The following is a 14451-nucleotide window of genomic DNA, read 5'->3' as shown; positions in this document are numbered from 1 at the left end:
TTTCCTTGGTAGAGAATTCTGGGTTTACAGATTTTTTTTAAAAAAGTAGCCTCCCATCACTTTCAAATGCTGTTCCATTGTCTTCTGGCATACCTAATTTCTGATGAAAAGTCTTCCGTTTCAGATAGATAGAGAATTAGATAGCTTGGAATTCTCTGACCTTGGAGCTGAGGTTTGACGTACAGGTTTCCTCCACTATCAGAAAGCAGAGCACTCCTATAAAACATTTCACAAGCTGAATTGGCGTGAAGTGAAGAAACAATTATCTTAGGACACTTCTTACATATGAATGTACAAAGTTAGTGGAGATAAAGCACAGATGCTCAGAGACACAGTTCAAATCTGTGGCAGCCTGAAGCTGAGATGCAGAGTATAGTTCCTGGGGGAGGAGCTTGGCGGCCCCACCCTTGCCGCTTCTGATGTGCTCAGCCTCTACAAAGGCTCCCTGCAAAACTTGCTGCTGTTCAGTCGCTCAGTCGTGTCCGACTCTTTGCGACCCCATGGACTGCAGCACGCTAGGCTTCCCTGTCCTTGACCATCTCCAGCTGCTTGCTCAAACTCATGTCTATTGAGTCGATGAGGCCATGCAACCATCACATCCTCTGTCGTCCCCTTCTTCTCCCGCCTTCAATTTTTCCCAGCATCAGGGTCTTTTCTAATGAATCAGCTCTTCTCATCAAATGGCCAAGGTATTGGAGCTTCAGCTTCAGCATCAGTCCTTCCAATGAATATTCTGGACTGATTTCCTTTAGGAGGGACTGGTTGGATCTCCTTGCAGTCCAAGGGACTCTCAAGATTCTTCTCCAACACCACAGTTCAAAAACATCAATTCTTCTGCATTCAGCTTTCTTTATGGTCCAACTCTCACATCCATACATGACTACTGGCAAAACCATAGCTTTGACTATAAGGACTTTTGTGGGCAAAGTAGTGTCTCTGTTTTTTAATAAGCTGTCTAGTAAAACAAGTACTAAAGCGGGTCTTTCCTAAAAATGAAGTGGCAGCAAAGTGAACTTTTGAAAAGTGAGAGATACCTGTATTTCCTTATCTTGGGAAGAAATATTCAATCATTAACTCTCCCAATATTTTTTCTGCTCTTTCCTCTCTTCTCACCTTCTGGGATTCTCTTTACAAATGTATTAATCAGTAACTCTTAATTGCTACTTCTTTTTATTTTTTTCCCCATGATGTTTTAGCTTGGATAGTTTCTAGGCCTTCAGGTTGATCATTTCTTTTCTCATCCCTATAGAGTCTACTAGTTAGTCTATCAAAGACATCCTATGTCTCTTAGTCTCTGTGTGTGTGTATGTTTGAATTTAGCATATTTATTTGACTCTTAGTTTCCAAAAATCTACTGAAATTTGCCACCTGTTTATGTGTTGGGATAATGTGGGTACCTACTATGTTCCTTTGGCATCTGAAATGGGAGTGGTCTCGAGGGACTAATCTCATCGTAAGCTTTGGGATCTGAGGCTATTTCAAGAAAAATAATGTCAGCATTGAGTTAAACTGTAGGACACTTGGTGTTGCAAAATTGCTTGGCTGGGGAGGAACTTCCACATATTTACTGGCCAGAAGTGTCTGAAGTAAAGTGTTCTGTGTGAGTACTGAAGAAGACACACAGGAGGAAAAACAGTGTTGGTTTTTTTTTTTCCTCTAATGCTCTTGTCAGCTCCAAATTCACCATTTTAGCTTATTTATTTATTTTTGCAGAGGGATCTGGGCCTTTTAAACTTCTATTTTCTTGTGCCAGGTGGCACTGAAATTTTGTCAGTAGAGGGTGCAGGAGAGACACAATAAGAGGAAAGAGTTTAGCTTTCTTGGTTCTAAGAGTTCCTGCAGCCATCAGTATCTTCAGTGTACAGCTCCATTCTACTGACTTCCACAGTTGTACAGAAAAGAAATTAGGTATTCACTAATCCATTCACAAATATTTATTGACCATCATGTGCGGTAAATATCCTAGGATATCAGAAAGAATTAAGACTGGTTGTGGGGATTATATACAAAAAAGGAAAAGAAAAGGCAGTGGTTTCTAGTAACTGCTGGAGCTCTCATTGTAAACTCTCACATGGATAGATGAAACCTCATAGATGAAAGCCAAAATATCTGAAGATTGCAAAGTAAATCACTGATAATCTCGCACATATGAGAGGGGCATTGTCATCCAATGAGAATCTGAATTGTTTGGTGTTCAAATAGTAATTTATAGTGCTTCAGTCATACCTCGTGTGAAATGATTTTTCATGCAACTTTTTACATAGTTCACTCAGTCTTTACTTCTCTTCTTATAAAAGTTCCAGTGCCTGCCATCTTCAGAAACCACATCGATGAAGTAAACATTAGACTCTTCGTTTCCCACATCATTCAGCAATTGGACAACATGGGCTTGATCAAGGTTAATTCCCCAGACTGTGTTCAACAAAACGAAGGCTAACACTTTTCAGAAGGATAAAGCCTATGAAGAGAGCTCTGCTAAAATTCATTTCAGGATCTTTTACTTATGAAACTAGCTCTTTAACTGGCCCTCTTCGATAGAGAAAAAGAAAAACAGATAAATTATTGTGAGAAAGTTTTCATTTTCACACACTAGGAATTGCCTCTAGAGAATAATACACATTTTTTGAAGTGAAAATCAACTGGAAATTCTTTGGAATAGGACACTGCTGTGGAGCCTGCTCAAAAGAACCACTTCCCTGGCAAATTGATCATATTTTACTGATGTTACTACATCAATAACCATAGGATGATGTGAGAGGTAACAAAAAAAATCACATAACAAGTAAGTTTAATTTTTCTAGTAGTCATATTTTAAGAAGTAGAAATAAACAAGTGGAATTAATTTTAATGTTTTAACTCCAAATATTATCATTTTGACATGCAATCAATAAAAATAATGAGATATTACACGATGTTTCTTTTAAAAATAAACTGAATTTAGAAGCATGTGTTAATGTTTATTGTTTTGGACTGGGCATCTTAACCCTAACCCAACATTCTGGGGAAAAGGAAATAATACTCACTTCACAGTATTATCTCTGTAGCTTTTTTTTTTTTAAGGAGGGGAAGAACTTCCCCGCAATTTTTGAAAAGAACCTGTTATCTCCTTTAGGTCCAAGAGTGATCTGATGAATATATCAAATGTGTTTTGTTTATTTGAAAGGGAAGTTGAAACGGACTTCCTTTTACAACAAGCCTCCACCACAACCAAAAAAAAAGAAAAAAAAAAAGCAGTCCCAAAATCTTGGGAAAAGAAAAGTTGGTTACCTTGGTTGGTTAAAGCCTCGTGGAATAATATTAAACACTCTATTTTAATACAGACGCTTTATTTTTCCCTTCTCCATATAGACGCTCTATTTTTCCTTTCTACCGTGGAAGTTCCCTGTCGTTACTAGTTGGAAAAAGAGGATAATAAAATACAACATCAGTTTGCTGAAAATTCATGAGCTGCATCCTAGAATCACTATAGAATCTCCGAGGGTTGAAATCTAGAAAACTGGGCTTAATAATCCTTCCTAGCGATTCTCCTCCGCTCCAAGCTTTGAGAAGCGTTTGCATCAGTAAGTTCCGGATTCGTTGGGCCATTCTATCCTCCCCATTCTGCCCCCACTCCAGCCTTTAATTGGGTAACAGCCCAACAGATAATATATCAAACGAGGACTAGACACGTGCAGGTTCATTCTTTTAATTGCCAGCACCGCTTAGAACGCACATCGTACGGAGCCAATCAACTTCCGTAAGATGTGAAGAAAAGTGTTAGTCGCTCAGTTGTATCCGATCCTTTGCGACCCCATGGACTGTATCCAGCCAGGCGTCTCTGCCCATGGGATTTCCCAGGCAAGAGTACTGGAGTGGGTAGCCTTTCCCTTCATCCAAGGAATCTTCTTGACCCAGGGATTGAACGTGGATCTCTCACATTGCAGGCAGATTCTTTACCGTCTGAGCCACAATACATAAGTACTACCAAATGAAAGTCTTTGCATGTTTTTGTTCCTTTCTATCTTCACCTTGATTTCCTTCTCAGACGCCTCCACTTTGCCCCAAGCGTCTGAAGTCACGCGCAGGAACACCTGGAAAGGGGATCAAGCTGTTGAAAGAGACACCATCCCCAAACTGCTACTTTCCTTGACTGGTTCGACATCCTTGCCCTCTTCCTGACGGTTTAATTTCTGCCTCGGACTTCGTACAACTCTGAATAGTCTTCTTAGTTTGGTGGTGAGGCTGCGGCGCTCTTCTGGTTGAGATCCGGGGCTGGGCGGGGAGATGAGAGTCTGAATAGCTTTCTCAGGTGTCAGGGCGGATCTTTGCCAAGATCGTTAAATTGAGGGGGACGCTATGGTTTCATCTGTCCACAGAAGCTTCTTTCCAGATTCAACTTTTCCGGTCTATGTCCTTTATTTTCCCTCTAAGACCGATGCTCCGAGACAGAAATTGTGCAGGGAAGAGCTTAAAGAGGGGGAACCCTCCCAATGGGCGACAATTAATGAAGAAAATGTTGGTCATATTTTTCTTTTCTTTCTTGCTTCTTTGATTTTTAAAAATTAAGATATACTTTATATACTGTAAGATTCACACAAAAGTGCACAATTCAGTGTTCTTGAATATATTCCCAGAGTTGTGCAACCTTCATCATTATCGTGTTTCAAAACATTTCCATCACACAAAAATCAACTCTGTACCCTTTCCCCAGTTCTTGGCAACTACTGTCTCTGGATTTGTCTATTCTGGACATCTCATATAAATGGAATCATACAACATATGGCTTTTGTGTCTGGCTTCTTTCGCTTAGCATGCATCTTCAAGGTTCCTTCATGTGTAGCATGTATCAGAAATTATTTTGTTTTATGGTCAAATAATATTCCATATTTAACTTTTGAAGTTATCTTTCCAAAGACCTTTCTGTCAACTCGCCTTCTCAGTATCATGGAAAGAAACGAGATAAAGGGGACATTTTAGAAGACAGATACTGTAAGCATCCACCCAGACTTTAAGCATCCATTCAGACTTAACAGCCGAAATTGCTCTGTGCGGCAGGTAGCACGGATGGTTAAAAACCAGATCACATGATTTACTTTGAAGAATTTTAACAACTTACAAATAATTTTTTGTTTTTATCAATTTGTAAAATGTACAAAGTTTTTTTTCTTCCTCGTAAAAACAAACAGGCGTCGAGCCAGCCAGGAGTCGAACCTAGAATCTTCTGATCCGTAGTCAGACGCGTTATCCATTGCGCCACTGGCCCCGCTTTAATTCGAGGTTTTCTATCAGTCTTTGTTCACTGGAATGGTTGAGAAAATAGTTGTTGGACGATGAAGACGGAAATCAGTTAGACAGGAAGGAGCTGTGGATTCTGGTAAAGCTGATAGGTTATATTCAGGGTCATTTTGCATGGTACATTCACTTAAAATATTTATAATTATGAAAGAATTTTCTGCCTTGGAGCATCATGTATGTGACTGAACGACAGTGGTTAGCGCCTGCTGCCCCACCCCCCACCCCAACCCCATTTACGTACATGCTTGTTTCTATTGTTTCTACTTGTGAACGCTTCATTAATTTCTGCAGTCGTTCATCTATTCACTCCTCAAACCATTTCATTTTTATTTAGCATTTAGATACTGATGCTGTGTATGGATCAATTCTTAACGACTCGTTGAATTTTCAATTGTGATATAGTGAAAGTGGAATAAACACATTCTTGAGGTATTAATCATATGTTTTCAATCTCACTCCCCAAATAGCCAAAACTCTTTCCAGAGGAAATAATTTCAGACACTGTATCAGAGAAGACATTCTGAAATACCCACCTTCTCAAATTAGGCGAAATGAAAGTAATAATTCAATAAAGGTAAACTCTTTAAGAACTAAGTTCACATAGCAACTTAGACGTTCAAAGTTAATATAATTATAAAATTTAAAAATACCAGTCATCATTACATAAACTGGCTAGCAATGTTTAAAGGGCTCAAAGTAGGCGAAACAGGCATGTGGAAATACAGAAGTGTTTATAAGCGAGGGCAGTCCTTTGAGAGAAAAGTGCAATAATTTGGGTCTGAGTGCAGCCACGGTGCCCACAACTTCTATCCGTACTCTTCCTTGGTTAGATTTATTGCCTTGGCCCAACTGTGTATCTTCTCTTTGCCTCAGCTTCCTCATTTCTATAGTTTTAAAGAGCGCGCGCGCACACACACACACCCCGCAAGGATATTTATGACCTTAGATCTTTATAGTTCTTGCTAGCCCGTTGCGTGGTTGGCTGGTTGCTTTTAAATACCAGAGAACTCTTTAGGGAAGCTACCTGCATTTCTCTTATCAGAGCGTGGAATCTTATTACAGGTTTTTAAAAACTAAATCTGAAGCAGAGATTCACAGCGAAAAACAAATCGTCTCGAGAGTTGAACAGGAAGCTGCTGAGTAGCGCTGTGAGCAGGATTTGAACCTGCGCGGGGAGACCCCATTGGATTTCGAGTCCAACGCCTTAACCACTCGGCCATCACAGCTCTGCTTCCACCGTTCATTTGGACGTTAAAAAAACACATCGTTATAGGGCCCTGACTTACAATCCTGCCTACCAATTTTGGCTGCTCTTGCTTATTTGGTATGTTTACTTTAAGTATTCATCAGATCTGTCTGCTCAGCGTCATCCAGCTTGTCCCCATCCTTCCAGGCTCCATGCTGCGAAGTCTCACCTCTGAGAGAAGTCAATATTCCAGCATCACAAGAATCCTTGATTTTCTAAAAGTTTCTACAGTTTTCATGGATTGCCTGTTTGTGCTTCATACTTGGCACGAAATGAAGTAAGTCGTATTAAGGGTGCCTACGATCCTATTCATTTCTGTTTTCCACAGACAAATACACTATGCTTTTGAGGTTACAAGGACAATTGGGCAGGATCTACCAATATTTCAAATGCATATACTCTTTGCCATAGCATTTCCACAAATGTAAGAGATAGACTTGAACACATTATATTGTGTTCAAACTTATTCTCTGAAGCATTCATTGAAATAGTAGGATTGAAAAAAACTTAGAATTATTTAGTTAGATAAATAATGGCACAACTACACAGTGGAATGCAATGCATATTTAAGACAGAATGATAAAGACTACTATATACATACATATAAAATAAAAGAAAGGTTCAGAGCAATCTCTGTAGAATTCTACTGTTGGAGGTATATTCATGTTAGGTTGAATACATATTTTACAAAAAAATAAAAAAATAAAAACCTCTCAAGGATAATCAGTAAACTCATGGCAAAAGTTCCCAGTTGAGGGACTGGAGACTAAGGAGGTGGAACTCTCTGAAAGCAGGGGGGAGAAATTCACTGCATGCCCCTTTAGACTTTAGATGTTATCTATTAAAAAAATCAAATAAAAGTTCAAGAAAGCATTATAAATGAGGAAGTAGGGGAGAAAATTTTTCTAACCAGAATTCTCTGAAATAGAGCTTCCTTTCTGGAACTCAGCAATAGTCAGCATTCTGAAGGAGGCCTCACTTGGAGCCTCAGAAGAAGCAAACCACACAGATGAGATCTGAAGTCACTCAGGAAGCCTGAGGCAGAAAGGCAAAAAGGTTTTAGAATGTTGTCCAAGCTTAGACCTAGACACACAGGCCACAGGAGACATGGGGGTCTCTGGGAGAATCATGTGATCCAAGATCAGATAGTTCTGGAATGTTCTTCAGACACTGAATTGAATCTCCTATTTGTGAGCAACCAGGACCAGCTCAGTAGGTCAGACTCACCCTGACTTCAAGGTCCTTGATTTGCTCTAGGATGTTCTCTTCACAGTGTAATCTCGGTGGCTTTTTTTGTCCAAAATTGCAGAATGTAAATAGCTAAAACTTCCTCCTTTGGGTCTAGGAATACAATTTTTAGCAGTTGTCTTGGTATGTGTTTTGTTGCTTTGTTTTTGCAGAGAAAGTAGCGTATCTTTCTTTTATTATCTGTCTTGGCCAGAGTGTAGTTCTGTTTACAGTGGACAGTTTCCCAGAAATTGTTTTCATGAGAAATCTTTTCCAGTTTCCTGTCCCCAGTTTTGCCGCTTAGCCAGTTCACAGTTCTGGCGGTTTCACAGAACTTCCAACAGAGTGCTTTGGAGAATTGAATAACCTTGGGATGAAGATGTAAAATACACTCATAAGTTAAGAAGTTCTTTTGAAATGTGCTTTTTTTTTTTTTCCTCACCTAGATTTTGATCTTCTTCCTAGTACTTCTACTCTACTAACGAATTTGGGAGACCCAAAGAGGGAGGGAAAACAGGAAAAGGAAGCTGTTTAAAATAACCCCATCCCAAAGCAGTCACACAGGTAGGTCTGGCTCAGTTTCTTTGGGGCGGGGGGGGGGGGTCACTGCTCCTTTTCCTGGGTCCTGGTGTACACAAGGTTTTGCTTGTGCGTCTCTTGCGGGTATGGGGTTTAATTTTAAACATGACTGCACCCAGTGTCACCCCACTCCAGTACTCTTGCCTGGAAAATCCCATGGATGGAGGAGCTTGGTAGGCTGCAGTCCATGCTAAGGGTCGACACGACTGAGGGACTTCCCTTTCATTTTTCACTTTTATGCACTGGAGAAGGAAATGGCAACCCACTCCAGTGTTATTGCCTGGAGGATGCCAGGGACGGGGGAGCCTGGTAGGCTGCCATCTATGGGGTCGCACAGGGTCGGACACGACTGAAGTGACTTAGCAGCACCCCTCCTACCATCTTGCTGCGGCTTCTCCTTTGCCCTTGGATGTGGAGTAACTTTTTTTGGTGGGTTCCAACATTCAGAGGATGAGATGGTTGCATGGAATCACTGATTCAATGGACATAAGTTTGAGCAAACTCTGGGAGATAGGGAAGGAGGCAAGCCTGGCATGCTGCAGTCCATGGGCTCACAAAGAATCGGACACAACTTAGTGACTGAACAACAACGAAAGCAGTCACTGTTCACCCCTCCCTCCCTGTCTCCTCCTTGGGAGTTTAACTTTCATCAGGATTCTAAATGGTTTCTCAGACTCTCTGTGCCACTGTGAGGCTTCCATACTCTTCCACACATCAACATTCCCCCTAGGAGATGTTCTTTTTCTTTCCTCCTGGATGGACACCTGTGGGTTTGGAGCTGTAAAAGGTCAAGTGAATGTGTATGGATACTATCCAGTGGGAGAAAAAAGTTGGTGGGGAAAATGCTGGTAACTTATTATCATGTTTTAAAGCTTCTTTGATTTTAAAATATGTCCAATCTTCTTTCTCAGTCAACTTTCTCAATTTTAGGAAGAAGTGGGAGGTAAAAAATCTTAGAAAATGACTCCTTTGATGGCTCTGAAGACTCAGACTCTACTGACAGGACTGTATGATGGGGCAGCAGTTCCAGATGTGAAAAATCAGTTCAGGATAATTTTCATTCAAAATGTCTTAACAACTGATCTCAGCATCACCTATTGACCACTGGCCTCGTCACACAGATGGTCAATATTATCCGTGACTAAACATAGTTGAGGGTAGAAAAGGAAATGGATGTTTTGGGGATTGCTATAGACTGAATATGCTTCCCCCCACTGCCCCCAATATGTTGAAACCTAATCCCCAGTGTGATGGTTTTGGGAGGCAGGTGCTTTAGGTCATTAAGTCATTCATGAGTAGAATTAGGTCCTTCTAAAAGAGATGGTAGAGAACTTCTTCACCCTTTCCTGCATCTGAGGATATAGTGAGAAGACAGCTGTCTGTGAGACAGGCAGCCAGGAAGCAAAATTTCACCAGAGTGAGAATCAACACTGGCCTCCATAACTGTGAGAAATAAATGCTTGTCTTTTAAGCCACTCGGTCTATGGTATTTTTGTTACATAATCCATATGCACTAAAACTGGGATAAAGACACAAGTGAGGCTCACAAGACTGAGCCAGTTCTGGAAAGGTAAACCCATTCATTTGTGATCAGTTTGCACAATATAAATTTGCCTAAAATATTCACGTAAAACAACAATAATCAGCTTTCAACTTTAGAACACATGGTAAGGTGGTGACGGTCTCTGTAGACTAATTTATAACATATGATTGAAGAGTTGATAGGTAGGGTAGGTAAGCTATACAGTTAATTCAGCCAGCTGAAAGCTCAGTTGCTTCTGATGCTCTTTCTGACCGAATACAGAGAAAATGGCAATCAGTAGCTGCATACCAGGTGCCAGGATGTGTGTACATTTTCTCCACTAGTGAAAAGACATCGGGCTAACAGATGCAACTGACATAATCACTTAACCAGATTTACAATAACTGTCATTCTCTATAACAGATTTATCCTCTATACTTGAGTAAATGAATTGAATAGAAATTTGGTGAATCTGTGACCCTGTACATTTCAAGCTGTTGATGTTGGCACTAATCTCAGCTATCCCTCCAGGAATATCAGTTTTGTGCTTGGTTTAATTGTTTTCATAGACAAAATTCTGGTGGCGTCTAATTGGCCTTTTATTCCATAATAACCTTCACTCCACCAGTCATGGAAATGACATAGAGATTCTGTCTGGAGTTGGGAAAGTAATCACAGGGTGGACTCAGAGACCCACTATTCTCACAGTGAAATGGATCGGAGGCAAAAAAACAAAACAAAACAAAACAAAAAACAACCTTCATAGGTTGTCTGATCTTCATGAATATGTACTTTGCCCGATGGACAGCAGTGATATCTTGTATCTCTAGCAGTTGATGCCAGTTCAGAGCCATTGTCTAGTAACCCCTGAACAGTCTATTTCCCTTTCCCTAATGCACAATCGCTTTGGTGCACGAGCACAGATCCCTTTAGGAAAAGCTGGGGTGAAGAATAAGATTTCTCTGCAGTTAGAACTGGTTTAAGTTGGGAGACTTTCCTGCTAAGATCAAGGAGCCTTCAGAGTCAGTTCCTGGTGAAGCCTCTTTTCGTAGAAATCCCAATTCCAAAGAGAGCAACTGTTTCCGTGGCGCGGGCTCATCTCCGTCCTCTGATTTTGTCTCAGAGACGCGAGCTCGCAGGCCGGGTGGGAATCCAGCCAAAGAGAGAAGGGGGAACGCTACAGCGTGTGCACAGCGAAACCAGGCATCACGGCGGGACTCTCGGGATAATTTCTTTCAAACAAACAGCAAGTGCAAAGACTTGTGGGCTGTGTTAGTTTTTACATATAAGGAAGTTGAAATCTCGTAAATCAAGTAGCGGTGTCTAACAGTTTAGGAAAACATGTTTCCGCCCGGTTTCGAACCGGGGACCTTTCGCGTGTGAGGCGAACGTGATAACCACTACACTACGGAAACAACTGACCTAAGCGCTTCTCCAGCCCTTACATAACTGAATAGGCTGCCTGTAGAGCCCAGGTTTGTTCATGTCTGTGAAGTTATGTTTACGGTTGCAGGGCATTTCCCTCCTTTTTTTCTCTGTTTATGAAAACAATCAAACAAACAAAACCCAACTCCTTTCATAACCCCAGTTCTTAAATAAATTCCAGGAGTGGAAAGCTAAGGCAACATCCTGGAGATTTTTTTTTTTTTCTTTTTTTGTGTATTAAGGATATCCGTTCAAACTACCGCACAATGGCACTCATTGGTCTTCCCTGGTGGCTCAGATGATAAGTTTCTGCAAGGAATGCGGGACACCCAGGCTCTATCCCTGGGTCAGGAAGATCCCCTGGAGAAGGAAATGGCAACCCACTCCAGTACTCTTGCCTGGAAAACTCCATGGATGAAGGAGCCTGGTAAGCTACAGTCCATGGGGTCACAAAGAGTTGGAAACGACTGAGCGACTTCACTTCACTTCTTCACTTCACACTCTAGCAAAGTAATGCTCAAAATTCTCTAAGCCAGGCTTCCACAGTAGGTGAACCAAGAATTTCCAGATGTTCAAGCTGGATTTAGAAAAGGCAGAGGAACCAGAGATCAAATTACCAACATCCGCTGGATCATTGAGAAAGCAAGAGAGTTCCAGAAGAACATATACTTCTGCTTTATAGACTTCGCCAAAGCCTTTGACTGTGTGGATCACAAAAAACTGTGGAAAATTCTTCAAGAGATGGGAATACCAGTCCAAAATACCAAAATACCAGACCAAAAGGCTGACTTGCCTTTTGAGAAATCTGTATGCAGGTCAAGAGGCAACAGTTAGAACTGGATATGGAACAACAGACTGGTTCCAAATCGGGAAAAGAGTAGTCAAGGCTGCATAGTGTCACCCTGCTTATTTAACTTCTATGCAGAGTACATCATTTGAAATGCTGGGCTGGATGAAGCACAAGCTGCAATCAAGACTGCCCAAAGAAATATCAATAACCTCAGACATGCAGATGACACCACCTTTATGGCAGAAAGTGAAGAACTAAAAAGACTCTTGACGAAAGTGAAAGAGGAGAGTGAAAAAGTTGGCTTAAAACTCAACATTCAAAAAACGAAGATCATGGCATCTGGTCCAATCACTTCATGGCAAGTAGATGGGGAAACAGTGGAAACAGTGACAGATTTTGGGCCCCAAAATCACTGCAGATGGGTTGGTGACTGCAGCCATGAAATTAAAAGATGCTTGCTCCTTGGAAGAAAAGCTATGACCAACCAAGACAGCATATTAGAAAGCAGAGACATTACTTTGCCAACAAAAGTCCATCTAGTCAAAGCTATGGTTTTTCCAGTAGTCATGTATAGATGTGAGAGTTGGACTATAAAGAAAGCTGGGTGTGGAAGAATTGATGCTTTTGAACTGTGGTGTTGGAGAAGACTCTTGAGAGTCCCTTGGACTGCAAGGGGATCCAACCAGTCATTCCTAAAGGAAATCAGTCCTGAATATTCCTTGGAAGGACTGATGCTGAAGCTGAAACTGCAATACTTTGGCCACCTGATGCTAAGAACTGACTCCTTGGAAAAGACCCTGCTGCTGGTCAAGATTGAAGGCAGGAGGAGAAGGGGACAACAGAAGATGAGATGGTTGGATAGCATCACTGACTCGATGGACATGAGTTTGAATAAGCTCCAGGAGTTGGTGATGGACAGGGAAGCCTGGTATGCTGCAGTCCATGGGATTGCAAAGAGCCAGACTGAGTGACTGAACTGAACTGAAGGATATTAGTTTTGTTGTTGTCTGTGTTTTTTTTTTTTTTTTAAGCTCTGGTGCTTGGATTCAGACTCCACTGCTCTCCATAATTTACTGGTGTTATGGAATGAGAATTCTGCATGGTACAGTTTCCAAGACAGAATTTAAGTTACTCTTTTGAGGCCCCATTGGGAGTGATTTTTCATGCAGTCTTTTGTATAAATGAAGTCTTCCACCTCAGCATTTCTATACAAAATAGCACACTGTCATCTCCTGACCTCAAAATTTTCATCTCCTAGGTGACAACAAGGTTCACAATTTCCTTCACTATTTACTTCTAAAAATTGTTGGTGATATTATTCCCCAAAATTGCAAAAAGCAAGAGATAAGGATTACAAACGGATATTATGTTTAAGTAGATATGCCAAGATAATGGAAGCTATGTATCCATATACAGAACTTTTCCATGGCACATAGTGTAAGTGCTTTCATTGGATAATGTTGCTCATCTGTCCTGATCATTTGTGTAGAAAATATACCAGTATCAGACACAAAAAACTGAAGAAAAGATCTTTTTAAAGGTAAAATGAAAATATTGCCTATGTGGAGAAAACCATCTCTGTTGTTTGACAGTCAGAAGTCATGGTGGTATTGGATTTTAAGCTCTAGAAGGGTGTGGGGAGGACCATGTGTGACTTTGGGACCATCATGTTAGTAATGAAAACTAGACTTGATCATGGTAGATTATTAATAAACATTTATCAAATCAGGGGACAATATTAGAGGTAACTTTCTGAAATGTATCCAAATTTCATGTGACATTCTTTTGCCATGTAAACGCCCAGCAGTCTCACTTGGAAGTCAAAGCAAAATCTGGCAACACACCTTCACGGGTCAGCCATTTTCCTTCTTGAAGTTTTCATGGTGTCATGTGGATATTATATCTCACTTCTAATTTAGTAAAAGAACAAAGCTAGCTATTTTAAAATACCAGTTGAATAAATGATATGTGATATAAGGATAACCTGAAACAATATGCAAAGCACTTGGCAACATTAGGCCCTTGAACGGTTAATTTCCTTACTGAGAGAGGCCAATCTGTTCCATATATTCTAAAGGAAATAGTTTCAAGGAATGATACAAGCAGTTTTGGCACAGAAATCTGGAAATATTTTAAAAATATAAAGGACTGAGTTCCATTTTTGGTTAAGTTGTAGGAGGTTGCAAGAGTGTTGTCCTCTCAACCTACTAACTAGGTTGTCCTCTCAACCTAATAACTAACTATAAGCTTTAGAGGAGTAGATTTTCTGAACCCATCAGGAGTTGAGGATACAAAAGAATCAAAGTAAACTGAATTCTAGAAAGAGGCCCTCATTGAATAAAAGAAGTCTCTGGCTGTCTTTTTCTCTGGCAGATGGGCAGCCACAAA

The 14451-nt window shown here is 40.6% G+C and overlaps 3 non-coding genes across 3 annotated transcripts; all 3 read right to left on the bottom strand.

The window, feature by feature from the left end:
- Positions 1-5169: 5169 nt before the first annotated feature.
- On the bottom strand, positions 5170-5242 carry TRNAR-ACG (transfer RNA arginine (anticodon ACG)). Its single transcript has one exon. It is a non-coding gene; the product is annotated as a tRNA-Arg (tRNA).
- A 1176-nt stretch (positions 5243-6418) lies between these two features.
- Positions 6419-6500, bottom strand: TRNAS-CGA (transfer RNA serine (anticodon CGA)). The gene has a single exon. It is a non-coding gene; the product is annotated as a tRNA-Ser (tRNA).
- A 4690-nt stretch (positions 6501-11190) lies between these two features.
- TRNAV-CAC (transfer RNA valine (anticodon CAC)) lies at positions 11191-11263 on the bottom strand. The gene has a single exon. It is a non-coding gene; the product is annotated as a tRNA-Val (tRNA).
- Positions 11264-14451: the final 3188 nt, after the last annotated feature.

The sequence above is a fragment of the Budorcas taxicolor genome, chromosome 11 (genome assembly GCF_023091745.1).
Source record: "Budorcas taxicolor isolate Tak-1 chromosome 11, Takin1.1, whole genome shotgun sequence".
Taxonomy (NCBI): domain Eukaryota; kingdom Metazoa; phylum Chordata; class Mammalia; order Artiodactyla; family Bovidae; genus Budorcas; species Budorcas taxicolor.
Note: the sequence above shows the minus strand (reverse complement) of the source record. Positions and strands in the feature narration are given on the sequence as shown.